The following is a 14879-nucleotide window of genomic DNA, read 5'->3' as shown; positions in this document are numbered from 1 at the left end:
ACTGTACATTTGGTGCCGTAGTATAAATAATGATCGTCTACTTAATATAAGCGTTTGTGTTATAACTGATCAACCTCGTGGGTTTTCTCCGGGTCCTCCGGTTTCCTCCCACTGCTAAAGACCCCTATGCGCAAGCGAATTGTTGAAATAAAATTAAACCATATGTTAGTCCCGAAATGACCTAGTTTGTGTCGAGTGGACGTTAAACTCTCTCTCTCTCTCTCTCTCTATCTGATCATCTGGTGCTGCGTTTTAACTGTACATTTGGTGCCGTGTTATAAATAAACGATCGTCTACCGATAAAAAGCGTGTGTTTTAAAATTTTCATTGGGAATGAACTGATTCGATACCCACTTAAAATGTGGTATTCCCCCGATATACATCCAACACAGTTTCTCCAACTTATTGTAAGATATATAGTAGCAATTGGGGAATGATGTTCTACAATTTAACATACAGGCTGCCTGTGAGACTGCGGTGGTAACTGATTTATCCATGGTTGTGGAATAAAGTTTACCCTTATACTTCCATTTCCTGCACACGACAGCGTTACCTAAAAAACAAGAATCGTAATTTTTATCGAATAATAATAATAATAATTATGATAAGAGTGGTGATGATGATGACGATGATGATATTGCTAGAGCCGTGATGCAGCTATAGTGGGCTTCGCCGGGGAATCTCCAACATTTAACTGACGTCATTTCCCGAACCAACGAAACCGTATCTTTTCACGGGGTATTTGTTGAATAAAGTTAATATATAGAAAAGCAACTATTAACACTAGCTTAAAAACAAAATATAGTTAAAAACTGAAAAAGATTTGACGAAATGAATAGAAAATTTGAACAAATAACCAAAAGGTTAAAAGTACAGCTTTTACCAAAAAGGCGAAGGGACAATGAGTAACCAGTGGCGGTGGTTGACGAGAAAGTTCATCGTGATTTTCAGGCTCGGTTTCCACTTGCCAGTGGAGGGCTGGACAAGGGCAGTGTGTTGTCGTGTGCGTAATCAAAACGTAATTAGCATTTGAAATAAAAATTCGACTAATTTAAAAGATGTGCAATGAATGCCCAGCCATATTACTAAAATATGTTAATCATTCGAGTTTCTTCTAAAACTTTTTTCTGATTTTGACAAGAAAGTACCTCAGAAATTTCGGATGGGATGATCACCTGAGGTTCAACGGTTCTTTACCTGCCCACGAATAGTTTTTCAACTCATCAGTGCGACTATGCGTTGTCCCTTGCCAATGAACTTTCTCGGCCAACACCGTGGTCGAACTCAGGACCTCCAGGTTAGGGAGTCAACGTCTTACTCAACGAGACACGACAGCTCTCCTTTGGCCGTTATGTCCCCATGATGGAGGTTATAATGGATCGAACGGTAAAAACGGGTAACCGTTGACTTCCTTATAGATCGATATCCCCTTCTAGACCATAATAATATTGAATCCGGCGCGTAGACACAGCCAAAATAGCAGGGAATACTTTTGGGTCGCAAGACGTCAAAAACAAAATCCCTACACAGCAAATAGCCCCATGAACACATAATTCCCACACCCACACCCACACCCTAAAATACAAAGGAATAATCATACTTTTAATTTCTTCTCTGTAATCGCCATTACAATAGAGGAGAGGATCAAAGTTTGGATCTGATGGAGGATGTTCACACTGACAGACACGATATCTATGTTTGACCTGACCAGCCGTGTCACAGATTGACCAACTACCCCATTCTTGCCAGCTCAAAAACTCACACCCATATAGATCTGAAAAACGAAATAAATTTAAAGATAATTTACTCGACATCAAAGAAAATAGGGGTCAGGATAATTCTTATTCTGGCTTTCAAATATTACTATATACATCTGAAATCAAGTTTACACCCCAACCCACCCAAATTTTCTTTTGCCTTCACAGGACATAATCTACGGACAACTGTTTCTTACTGAGCGACGTTTAGATTCGGCATCTGTAGTCTTTATCCAGCACCGATGAGAACATCAGTCGAAACGTGTATTTCTGTTCAATTACCAAATGCTATTGAAACAGGTTATCCACGTTTCAGCCCTAGCACGAACTGGCCAGGTTTAAATGGAGCAATGGGCGTTCATAATCCAAGTATTGTGCCTGCTCACCAACCACGGAGGTCCTGCTTTCTCTCCAAGTACTGTCCTATCTGGTTTCTTCTTGCCAGTGGCCGAAGACAGCTGACTGGACGCCTCGTTGTTCTGCTAGTACGGAACACCGAGTAATCGTTGGCATGTACGTATTTATTTCTAAATATCATTTAAATAACATAGATCTATTGTCGAGTCAGCAATATTAACACAGGGTACCGAGGAGAACATATGGCATTCTCCACTGTGGCTACGAAGCGCAAAACAGTTCCTACCTATTTTCCACTGTGTCGTATCTGTGCTCCTTGGTTCCATCTTTTCAATAGTGTTCAGATCATCGAGGTTCTCCATAGCAACCAAGATATTCTGATTCAGTACGTGTCCTGTTCCAACTTCTAGTTTTCTAGCACCACTCTCCCAACTTATCCATATATCTGCAAAACTGGAGCATTGTAGAGGATTCTCAGTGGCTGTCAGGGTGGTTGGAGTAGAGGACGACATGAATTTAGTTAGTGCTGTACACGTCTTGGCACAATCACCTAAACCAACTTGATAATAATCACCAGCTGTATCTGTGGTGAAGATCAGATCAACACTTCCACAAGTTTCTATGGACAATAAAGCTGATGTAATACCAGCTACATCCCAGTGAACTGTTGTATTAGGTAGCAGCGTTGAGGGAATCGTCATTGTCAAGTAATCAGCTGAAATTAAGAGAACATCAAACGTGTGTTGTGAGTGATATTTAGACCCGGTCGCGGCGGTTCCGTCCATCTTTAATCATATTCCAAATGCCAAGGGTTCTTTTGCGTGCACAGCAATTTGTACAACTAGACGCTGTTCTTTGCCAGGCTCCGCGCTTGAAAATCCAGGGGGAACCTCTCATCTCCTGGATGTTGAACCAGTGCATCACACACTGAACCAGAAGAAAGAAGCGTTTAAAGATACATTGCGTAAGATTCAGATACAGAGTTAACTGTTCTTGCTATAATAATTCATAAATAGATAGAAGAAAATAAAATGAAAATTATTACATTCAAATGACGTTATTCTGAGTGGAGTTATATGGGTTCCAAATACCCAATATTAAAGATTTGATGAACATTTTAAAATCAGTACAGAAGTCGTGGATTTCTATTCCTGACGTCATTTGTAATGAACAAAGAAAACATATCCTACAAGACAATGCAGAATTAATTAGTAATGAACGATTCACAAAGGACAAAATAATAATTTAAAAGTGTAGAGTGGACTAAGCAGGCGTAAACGACGGTCGTTCAATTTGGACTGCTCCGCTATTTCACAAATCATAATTAATCAGAAAATTATAAATAAAAATTAAAATTAAATATAAATCACTTTATATACATTCATATTACTTTCATATGTGCTTCTAGGCTTATATCTCTGAAACGGAAATTATGATGAGTACCAACTCATCCAAGATCTTTTGATAACGTATATGTCAAGTTCCATGTATATCGAACAAATATTGTGACCTGCAGTGGGTCGACTACCTTGGTATACGTATTAAATGTTTTTCCATTATTTGCGTAAAGGGAAGCGGTCACTGTGACGGGAAATTCGAACTCAACCATGATCTGTTGGATATAAACATATATACACCCCGGGGTAATGACCCATAAAGGAATCGAGATCTTTGGGATATAAACAAAACACGGACGGACGGGGGGGGGCGACATAAAAAGTCCACATAAAAATGAAAACGCAAATTTTTGACATTCAAATTAATACTCACGTATTTCCCATGAACCTGTAGAGGTCTGATATGAACTTATCCATATCCGATTTGTTGTAGGAAAGGGTGAGTAATTGAGAATTTGATCAACCGTTGTTAATGTCCCGAAACCACAACTAAATTTATTTGTCGACAAGTTTACCCAGAAAGACTTCTTGGTACCACTAGATAGCGGATTACTGTTTACAAATCTTAATCCTACAACACATGCAGGGCAATCATAGACTCCTGTATAGGTATTTCCGTCTCCGCCGATCCTTAGCTCCGGATCACTGTTACTTGGTCTGTCTGTATCGAGAGACAACCATGCATCCATCTCGGCTTGAACGTTGAATTTAAAATCTGTTCTGTTTGTTACGTCCCATGACAGCTGGTAGTCATACACGGCGGGTAATTCTACCCTAACACAGGTGAAACCTAGAGATAAAATTAAACATATTATAGAAGGTTGTAGGAATGATATTACCAAGAGAGGCATTTTAGCGCTCTGGTGGTATTGGGTGGTCAGTGTCAGATTTACCTTAGAGAGAGAGAAATGGGGTTTAACGTCCACTCGACAGACTAGGTCATTTCGGGACTAACATACGGTTTAATTTTATTTCAGTAATTCGCTTGCGCGTAGGAGCCTTTGGCAGTGGGAGGAAACCGGAGGACGTGGAGAAAACCAACGAAGTTGGACTGGCAACCCTACTCCTTGCCACGTACAACCGGGGATTCGAAACCACGCCACTTGACTCAATGACAGGTCTTACGATACAGCAGTCACGTGCTAACCATTCGGCCCCCCCCCCCCGATTTACCCCTAAGGTTCGACGGACTAAAGCCTAGGGTCTCATACACGGCAGGTAAATCTACTCTAACATAGGTGAAAACTAACATATTATAAAAGGTTGTAGGAATGATATTACCTGGGTGGTCGTTTAAACATGTATTATTCAAGAACTAAATCAGCCCATTGGAGGTCTTTATTTTGGCTTCAAATGTTATATTATAAGTTACTAATTAGACGTTTATTAATTTTCCAAGACCATAATCAACTGTCTCGGTCATCGGATGCTCTAGATTTTCAACCGATTTAAAAACGCTTGACAGTTAATGACTTAATAAAAGCATGATAATCGAGACTTTGTTTACCATCGTAATAACGGTAGTTATGACAACAGAGACTCCTCTATTCTTCTAACAACCCTAACGTCCTTCAGTCTGAAGTGATTTGACTGTAACTTTCAAGATATCCCCTTTTCATTATCTAACTTTTAAATATAATTTCAAACGATTGCAATATTTGTCAAGCCATTGACGATTCGACCTGTAAGTGGTGTTCAATGAATTTAGCGAACGGTCGCGCACAACATCTTCTGAGTTCAATTTTTTTCAATAACTGGCTTGCGCGTAGTGATCTTGAACAATGGGAGGAAAGCAGAGGGCCCGGAGAAAACGACGAGATTGATTCATTGACATACCTTTTGATACAACGCGCATGCGCTAACCCCCCCCCCCCCGACCCCCGAATTCGAGTTGGACAGTACTTGAGTTGTCAGTAATATCGGGGTTATTTTGTGTTCGATCTTCCAACCTGATTCCCCTTGTCCGTGGGGTATATGGAAGGCCCCTGCAGACGAAAATTCATAGTATGTGGGATGGGACAAAATCAGTGTACACAATGTCGTGCACCTAACTGGCACATGGAATTCGACGATGAGTAGTTTATAAGACACTGCATTCCATATACATGTATATACCAGTCTTCATTAGCCCGGTAGGTGGAGAGAGAGAGAGAGAAATGGGGTTTAACGTCCACTCGACATAAACTAGGTCATTTCGGGACTAACATAATATGGTTTAATTTTATTTCAAGAAGTCGCTGGCGCGTAGGGGTCTTTAGCAGTGGGAGGAAACCGGAGGACCCGGAGAAAACCCACGAGGTTGGACAGGCGACCCTACTCTTTGTCACGTGCAACCGGGGAATCGAAACCACACCAGTTGACTCAATGACATACTTTATGGTACAGCGCGCACATGCTAACCATGCAGCCATCCACCCCCCAGGTGGAGAAAAAATTGGACCTTAAACCCCGTGTATTTTATTTTCCCTCCATCTCGAGAGTGGCAATAGTTTAGTATATACTTCAGAAGTTGCGTGTACTTTGGATATTTTTGAAACTACGGGCATGTATTTAGAATGGCGAGTGGTTCAACGATACGATTGGATAGATATATCAACTCATCGACTGAGAACAGCTAGCAAAGCAAATCGACATTCATTTTTAATACAGATAAATGACAACCTTTCTGAAAAGGGTAAATATGGAGGATGGATCGACCGCTATGGGAACTGAAATGAAATGAAATGAAATGGAGTTTAACGTCCTACTGTTCTGCTCCTAACCTGGGCTAATGAAGACGGGCATACGCCATACAGTGTGCTATGAGGGAAATTTTGCCCGGACAGCGGCACTACGGCCTACTCTTATATCGAATTCCAACTGCCAAGGGATCTTTTACGTGCACGCCAATGTGTACACGGGACCTCGGTTTTTCGTCCCATCCGAACGACTAGACAGCTTTCCTTGTCAGCCCCTCCGTCCTGCATCACTGACAAGGGAGAACCACGCCGGAAAATCTGGATGAACTTTCTCGGCCAATGCAGGGATCGAACACCCGACCCGCTATGGGAACGTTAAATTCCATAAACAAACTGGTTACTGCGAAATTATTTCAAAACTCAACCGTTTGCGAAAACCAAACTATCTTGTAGTGCCGATTGTGACCTGCTTGAATTTTAGGAGAGGGGTCTGTCATTGAGTTAACTGTATCATAAAGTCTGTCATTGCTTCAACTGGCGTGTTTTCGATTCCCCGGTTGTACGTGACAAGGAGTAGGGTCGCCAGTCCAACCTCGTAGGTTTTCTCCGGGTCATCCCACTGCTATAAATTCCTACGCGCAAGCGAATTATTGAAATAAAATTGAATCATGTGTTAGTCCCGAAATGACCTAGTTTGTGTCGAATGAAAGTTAAACCTAATTTCTCTATCAACTTCCGGACTGAAATGAATGAATGAAATGGGGTTTAACGTCCTCCATTTCTGCACCAACCGGGCTAATGAAGCCTGGCATACGTCATACAGTGGGACTTCGTTATCGCTCCCTGGTGTTGCGGGAGGGTTTTCCCATGTCAGTGGTGCAGGGCGGAGGACCGGAAAAAAAGAAAAGTGTATAGCCGGTCGGATGGGACGAAAAACCGAAGTCTAGAATCACCACCACTTCGTGATCTTATTTCTGAATAGTTAAACATGTGTTTCCTGTCGATCAATTGTACTCAAATGGGCGGTGCCCCGGACTTCTTTCAAGAGCTTTGCCCTTAACAAGAACAATATGAACAAGACGAATAACGATTGGGGCCCAGTTTCCGGTCCATACATGTAATACCGCCCATTAACAGCAAATTGTATTGGATTTCAGACATTCTTTGTCGATTCGACCAATACAATCATGAATTTTATATATTTTTGAGTTTTGAAGCTGCCAGCCAAACTGTCTTAAAAAGCAATAGACACTTTGAAACCATTGTGGTATAACCCATTGTTCCTAGATGTAATGATTATGCACATTTTTAGACTTTCATTGTCGATTCGATCTATACCATCATGTATGTTTATTAGTTTTTACTTGTGTGCCCATATGCTGCAAGCCAGACTGTCTTTTAAAAAAACAAACAATGCCGCTATAATTAGATAGAATCCACTGTATCTAACAGTAAAATTTATTCCCGGAAAAAACAAAGATTGACATTTTGTCGAGAGGCGATTACGTAGGAAATTTCAATAAATATTGAATTGCGTGTTACTAAATAAATATCTGCACCAGTAGATTATTTTTCTTAATTGATTTAAATGTAATTTCCATTAATAATTAATATCCGAAATATCAATAGCCCAATATTACGTTTTTGTTCAAAGATGGCGTCACACTGTTCACTAGACATCATAATAGAAAGTCAATAAATTTATAAAAGGGACATCACTCTCACAAAGAAAATAAATATTATCACTATTGTTCAATATAACTCGGGACGTACGTCATTATTTCAAATACATTGACTCTAATACTTAGAGTAAATATTTGTCCGGGCTAAAATGTTCTAATATAAAACACATAGTCCACAATGTGAGAAACAATCCAATTAAAGAGTTTATCATTGATTTTAAATAGGCATCATCACAATATCAAGGAAATTAAATTAATATTATACAATACGTATGGGCTAACCTACATGTATATTATTATCGAAAATCCAACCAGTGGCAGGGACCGTCCGTATGACAAAGTGGGATATCTTCATTGAATTACTGGCCCCCCTTGTCAGTGGTGCCGGGCACTGGGTTTGGCAAGGACCAACGTATATTCGTTCGGATAGGACAAAACACGGAGGTCCCGTACGTAATATCCGTGGGCAGTTGGAATTAAATACAAGAGTATGCCGTAGTACCAATGTTCCGGCAAAATAGCACACCGTATGGTATATGCCTGTCTTCATTATCACAGTCCGAGCAGGACAGTAGTATAATGGTGTGATAATCTGCCAATAATTAATGTTTCTTAAATTCACTGGCTAGTAAGTTGTTAACCTGTCATCAATTTTCAAGCCGTCATTGAGTATCAACGTTAATCCCATCTATTGATTTTGTTGATTTATTATATTGTTTAATCCTTTATGCATTGTTCATATATCGGCTTTCATTATACAGTATCAACTAAATCTGATTCTTGTAACTTTTTTTTTTCGGGGATCACGTGGCTACGTTCCCCCTTGTCAGTGATGCAGGACGGAGGGCCTGACAAGAACAGCTGTCTAGTCCTTCGGATAGTGCCGCTGCCCGGGCAAAATTTCCCTCATAGCACACTGTATGGCGTATGACCGTCTTCATTAGCCCAGCATAGGAGCAGAACCATAGGACGTTAAACCCCATTTCATTTCATTTTTGTAACTTTTTTCTTGCATGACCTTGGTCGTCTGTACTAGACTTATTGTTTAGATTATAATAATCTTTACCATTTCGACCAAGGAATTTGATTGGTTGAGACTTGGAACACGATAACTTTGGTTCCAATTGAGTGAGAGCGATGCAACTCCGAATATAGATTCATTATATCAATACCTTGACTAAGATGGATGATGAGAATTTTCTGCTTAGGCTAAGGAGCGATCAGCAGTTTGATTGGTCAAGACGTTGGAACCTAACTCTGCTTAGGTAGAATTCCTTATCTTTGATTAGCTTTGTTGGAAAATGAGATGATCGAACTCTGTCAAGACATTCTCCTAATAAACATCGACACCAAGTTTCAACATTCTACATCAATTAGGACGGTTATTGTGTTCCAAAGTCTCGACCAATCAGATATGAAGTCTCTACTTTGCCTAAGCAGAAACTGAACTTTGTTAAGGTATTGATGTAATGAAACTATACACGAAGTTTCACCATTATCACTTAATTAGAATCAATGTTGTTGAGCTCCGAAGTCTCGACCAATCATATTGCTTATCGTTCTGCTTACCCTGAGCAGAAAATGCTCATTATCGAATTTAATCAAGGAATTGATCTGATGAAACTATACACCAAGTTAATTAGAACACAGTTATTGTGTCCCAAAACATAAACCAATCAAATTGCTTTTCTCTGCTTACCCTAAGCAGACAATGCTCATCTTCGCACTTCATCAAGGCACAATAGCCGAATGATTCGGCAAAATCAATCGGCGTCGAAATTCGCCTAGTGCGTCCACTGTTATTCGACCGCATTTCTATTCGGCCGAATGATTCACCTGAATCAAACATTCTTCTAATAAATACCTACACCATGTTGAACATTCTAGCTCAATTAGAATGAGAGTTGTTGTGTCGCATTATCTCTATTTGTTTTAGGAGTTCGCCATTCGCCGTTTTAGGAGAATCACTGCCACCGGTGCCCTTTTCAGTTAGAAAGGGAGAGAGAGAAATGGGGTTTAACGTCCACTCGACACAAACTAGGTCATTTCGGGACTAACACGTAGGGGTCTTTAGCAGTGGGAGGAAACCGGAGGACCCGGAGAAAACCCACGAGGTAAGACAGGCGACACTACCCCTTGTACAACCGGGGATTCGAAACCACGCCAGTTGGCTCAATGACAGACCGTATGATACAGTGCGCGTGCTAACCATTCGGCCATCCACCCCCGCCCCTCTTCGAAAGGCCGGGGAAAAATAAAATGCCTCGCGATGTTAAAAGGTCTGTGTGCTCACGGCTACAGTAATGGAAATAAACTCCCCTCATCAGTGGCGCGGTTAGAAATCATGGATATGAGGTTTGTGGGGCCACTACCAGGCTAATGAAGACGGGTATACGCCATGCAGTGTGCTATGGGGGAAATCTGGTCTACCCTTATTTCGAATTACAACTGTCAAGGGTTCCTTTACGTGCACGGGACATCAGCTTTTCGCCCCATCCGAGCGACTATACATTGTCCCTTGCCAGGCCCTCCGTCCCTACACCAATGACAAGGGGGGACCAGTCTGGAAAACGAACCAATGTCCTACATACCGAGCCACCATGCCCACCCACAATGTAGAGCGTACACATGTATTTGATAAGACCGTTGTATGAATAGCCTACTAAGATCTTAAACCCCATTTCAACATATGCCATTTAAAACTGGGGAATTGGATGGCCGAATGGTTAGCACGTGCGTGCTGTATCATACGGCCTGTCATTGGGTCAACTGGCGTGGTTTCGAATCCCATGTTGTACGTGACAAGGAGTAGGGTCGCCTGTCCAACCTCGTGGGTTTTCTCCGGGTCCTCCAATTTCCTCCCACTGCTAAAGACCTCTACGCGCAAGCGAATTAATGAAATAAAATTAACCATATGTTAGTCCCGAAATGACCTAGTTTGTGTAGAGTGGACGTTAAAACCCCATTTTTTTCTCTCTCTCTCTCTCCATTTAAAACTGTATATCTCAAATAAAATGGTTTAAATACATGATAAAAACTAAACTTACTTTTTACGAAAGTCAGAAAATACAAAACTTCAAAAATCATCATATTTGACGACTTAATGCAGATGTTCATGCTTCTCACGAATTTAAACAAGTCACAGCTGAAATGCCACAAAGTACTCCAATCATCAAAAGTCTCTTCAAGGCTGTCAATCAAGTAACGTTCCAGCCCACTCTTGTGCATCACTCGTTATACAAGGTAAGCAAACAAGTTTTGAACAATATTGTTCGTACATAACTATTATTATTTTCACCAATGGCATAACAGGCGGAGTATACCCCGCTAAATCTATATGTTAAGGCCAGCTCAATTTTTGTCACTTGACACAAACTAGGTCATTTCGGGACTGTAACGTGGTTCAATTATATTTCAATAATTGGCTTGCGCATAGTGATCCTTAGCAGTGGAATGACCCGGAGAAAACCCACGAGGTTGGACAGGCGACCCTACTCCTTGTCACGTACAACCGGGGGAATCGAAACCACGCCGTTTGACTCAATGAGACCTTATGATAAAGCGCATGTGCTAACCATTCGCCTACCCCCTCCCCCGACTAAAAATTGAGCTGGCCTTATCATTTAGCACTAAGTAACCCAGTATACCCCTCCCTTTGTTCGAGTCTATATTTCAGCTTAGACGTAAGTGGCAACATTAAAAGTATTCTTGTTATTGGGGTAAATTGCAGGAACCTTGTTATTGTTGTAATAATATAATTTATTAAACTATATATAGCGCCACAATTAAGGTGCTTTTACAACGATGCACTATAAGAATGGGAATGGATTTAAAAATACAAATTCAAAGCAAAATAAGCAACAAAAACAGCAATCAATCAATCGGATTAACACGCAGATCCTATTTTGTTTCGTTTTTTATAGTTCAAAATTTCGTTTTACTTTTCTTTACTACACTAGAATCTGGAAGAGTTGCTATATAACCTGCGTTCCTACGTGTTCCTGAAGCAACGACTGCGAGTTTTACAACATCTGGACGGTGCTAGATTACTTTACAATTCCCGCACTTAAAGGCACGTTATCTGTAGACACGTGAACAGTAGTGTCCAATCAGAGGTTGTGACATAGCGACCTACACGGAAACCTTGACATTAAACGAACCTTGAACTTTGCAACTCGATTATCACAGGTAGACATTTTAACTGAAACGCGCGAGACTTGGTATTGGGTAACCCACTAGAAACATCAATGCTGATTGGTTACTCAAATGTCTGGCGTCAAAAGTCGTTCGTATGACCGGAGGCGACCTTCATGTAGTTTTTGTTGATTTATTATATATAATCCTTTATGAATTGTTCGAATGATTGCGGCGCAACCCATCTCTCAAAGATCTGCTAACTTCAACCACGATCACAATCCCCACATCCTTACCCCAATTACTTAGAATCCACCTGTAACTATCCCCAGAGCAATTATTGCAATACGTTAAAAGGAAAGAAAACATTTTGTTCTAACAAAACGGGCAAATCATGTAATTGCCCTAGAATTGCCACAGTAAAAACGTTATCTAGCAATGGACTTGCAACCTATGCCGCAAACAATACGTTGGTGAAACAAAAACACTGTTTCGAATTAGACTGAAGGAATACTATGCTGACATTACCCACAAAAAAGACACTCCAGTAGCCTCTCACTTCCACCCACCAAGCCACTCTAGTCGAAAGCTTGACTATCAAATAATTAAACATTTGGGTACCAACCCTGATCTCCCCAAATCAACCACCAATAGACGCATCATAGTACTTCGTTGGATCATTAGATTAAAATGTTTTCAACCATACGGTATCAATGACAAAATCTGTACTTGGGCACCCCCGCATATTTTCTTTGTTGACAATTAGTCTTCTTCATCATGAAATATGATGTTATGTGGACTTGATCACACATGTCCTGCACTGTAACAAATTACAGAGCAAATATATTTTTTAATTACATGAATATTTGTTAAAATGCAACACTTCCTATAGATTTTGGTAAAATTTCTGAGATTTTACAAGTCATCGATTTTAGAAATGTTATGCTACCTCAATTTAAGGACAAATGAAATGGGGGTCAACTTATTATTGTAATGTTCTAACTGGGCTAATGATAGGGTGCCCCGCCATAAATAAATAATCTCCAAATATCTTGACAATTATACCACAATTATATCACAATCTATACTCGGAGTTTCACCTAATTGTTCATCGCTGTTTACTGAACTTAGTCAAGGTATTGATGTAATAAAACTATACACCAAATTTCATCGCCCTCACTTAATTAGAACTAAAGTTATCGTGTCCCAAATCATCAACCAATCAGATTGTTTATCTCCGCTTACCGTAAGGAGACAATTTTTATCGTCAAACTAGTTCAAGGGATTGGTTTAATGAACGCCCACACCAAGTTTGAAAATTCTACCTCAATCAGAAGATGCGTTATTGTGTTCCAAAGTCTCGACCAATCAAATCGCTTATCGCAGCTTACCCTAGGCAGAAAGTGCTCATTATCGAACTTAGTCAAGGTATTGGTGTGATAAAACTATACACCATGTGTCCTCACTCTCATTTAATTAAAACTAAAGTTATCATGCCCCAAAGCATCAAATAATCAAATGGCTTATCTCGGCTTACCCCAAGCAGAAAATTCTCATCTTCGGACTCCATCAAGGCACTCACCGAATAAACACTTACGCCAAATGTGAACATTCTAGCTCAGTTGGAATGAGAGTTATTGTGTTCCAAAGTATCGACCAGTCAAATTGCTCATCGCTCTGTTTACCGAACTTTGTCAAGGTATTTATATAATGAAACTATACACCGAGTTTCATCACTCTCACTTTATTAAAACTAAAGTTATCGTCTCCCAAAGCATCAACCAATCAAATTGCTTATCTCGGCTAAAACCCTAAGCAGAAAATTCTCATCTTCGACCTCCATGAAGGCATTCACCTAATGAACACCTACACCACGTTAGAACATTCTAGCTCAATTAGGAGAGTCATTGCGTTCCAAAATGTGTGACAGGCAGATGCACAGACAGACTGGGTCCAACAATGCTAATAGTATTTCCTTTAGGTACGGTTTCTGATCGGACGCCTGTCCGCTGATTATCCCTAAAAAGCTGCAATTTAAACATACCGCTCTTCCCAACTTCTATTTTTCACCGTGATTCTGTCTCCAAATTTAAAACAAAAACATGCAGCCTGCGCATGGTCGAGTCGCGTAATGACTGATTCGTTCAAACGTATCTTGGATATATTTTTAATCGCAAAATTCTAATTGAAACTAGTGTTGAGTTATGATAAATGTGTGTCACATGTGGAGAACATACATATACATTCTTCTTTATCAGGGCCCTGTCTCTCGAAATCTTAACTAAAGATAAAATCCAAATTTTAGTAGATACTTAAATTTTGATTGGCTAAGCACTAAAATCAATCTAATTTTATCAAGACTGATAAGATAAGATTGTATCTTAGTTAAAATTCCGTGAAACAAGCCCCTGTTCACAAACTGGACACTCTGTGTCAAATGTTGTTTCTCTTATGCCGAAACAATTTCGCCAAGACGATCGCTGGGAATGATATTTTATCAATGGATCGCCAACTAAAGCTCTATACACGTCTTTTCGCAAACAAACAAAAAATAAATAAATAAATAATGTTTTTACATATTTCCAGATTTAATATTAATCTTTTTGAGTGGTTGTCAATGTTTTCTACTGACTGCACACCTGGAAACACACGAATAACAAAATAACTTCCTGATCTATTTGAAGGCTTGCTTAAAGCAGCTAAGTCTCTAACTCAACATCATCCAAAGTCTTCGACACTTAAAACACGAATTATTTGTCAATTTAAATCAACATTGATGTTGTGATCTTACCGGGAAAAGATGGGCTTCTTATATCCAATATTTAAGACAAAATAATCATTTTACCAGTGGTACACGAATCGTGTACCATGCAT

The 14879-nt window shown here is 40.0% G+C and overlaps 1 long non-coding RNA gene across 1 annotated transcript; it reads right to left on the bottom strand.

The window, feature by feature from the left end:
• Positions 1 to 254: 254 nt before the first annotated feature.
• On the bottom strand, positions 255 to 2736 carry LOC126824562 (uncharacterized). Its single transcript, XR_007681561.2, has 3 exons — positions 2401 to 2736; positions 1601 to 1774; positions 255 to 553 (listed from the first exon to the last, which is right to left on the bottom strand). It is a non-coding gene; the product is annotated as an uncharacterized LOC126824562 (long non-coding RNA).
• Between the last annotated feature and the right edge of the window lie 12143 nt (positions 2737 to 14879).

This window comes from Patella vulgata, chromosome 6 (genome assembly GCF_932274485.2).
Source record: "Patella vulgata chromosome 6, xgPatVulg1.2, whole genome shotgun sequence".
NCBI classification, from domain to species: domain Eukaryota; kingdom Metazoa; phylum Mollusca; class Gastropoda; family Patellidae; genus Patella; species Patella vulgata.
Note: the sequence above shows the minus strand (reverse complement) of the source record. Positions and strands in the feature narration are given on the sequence as shown.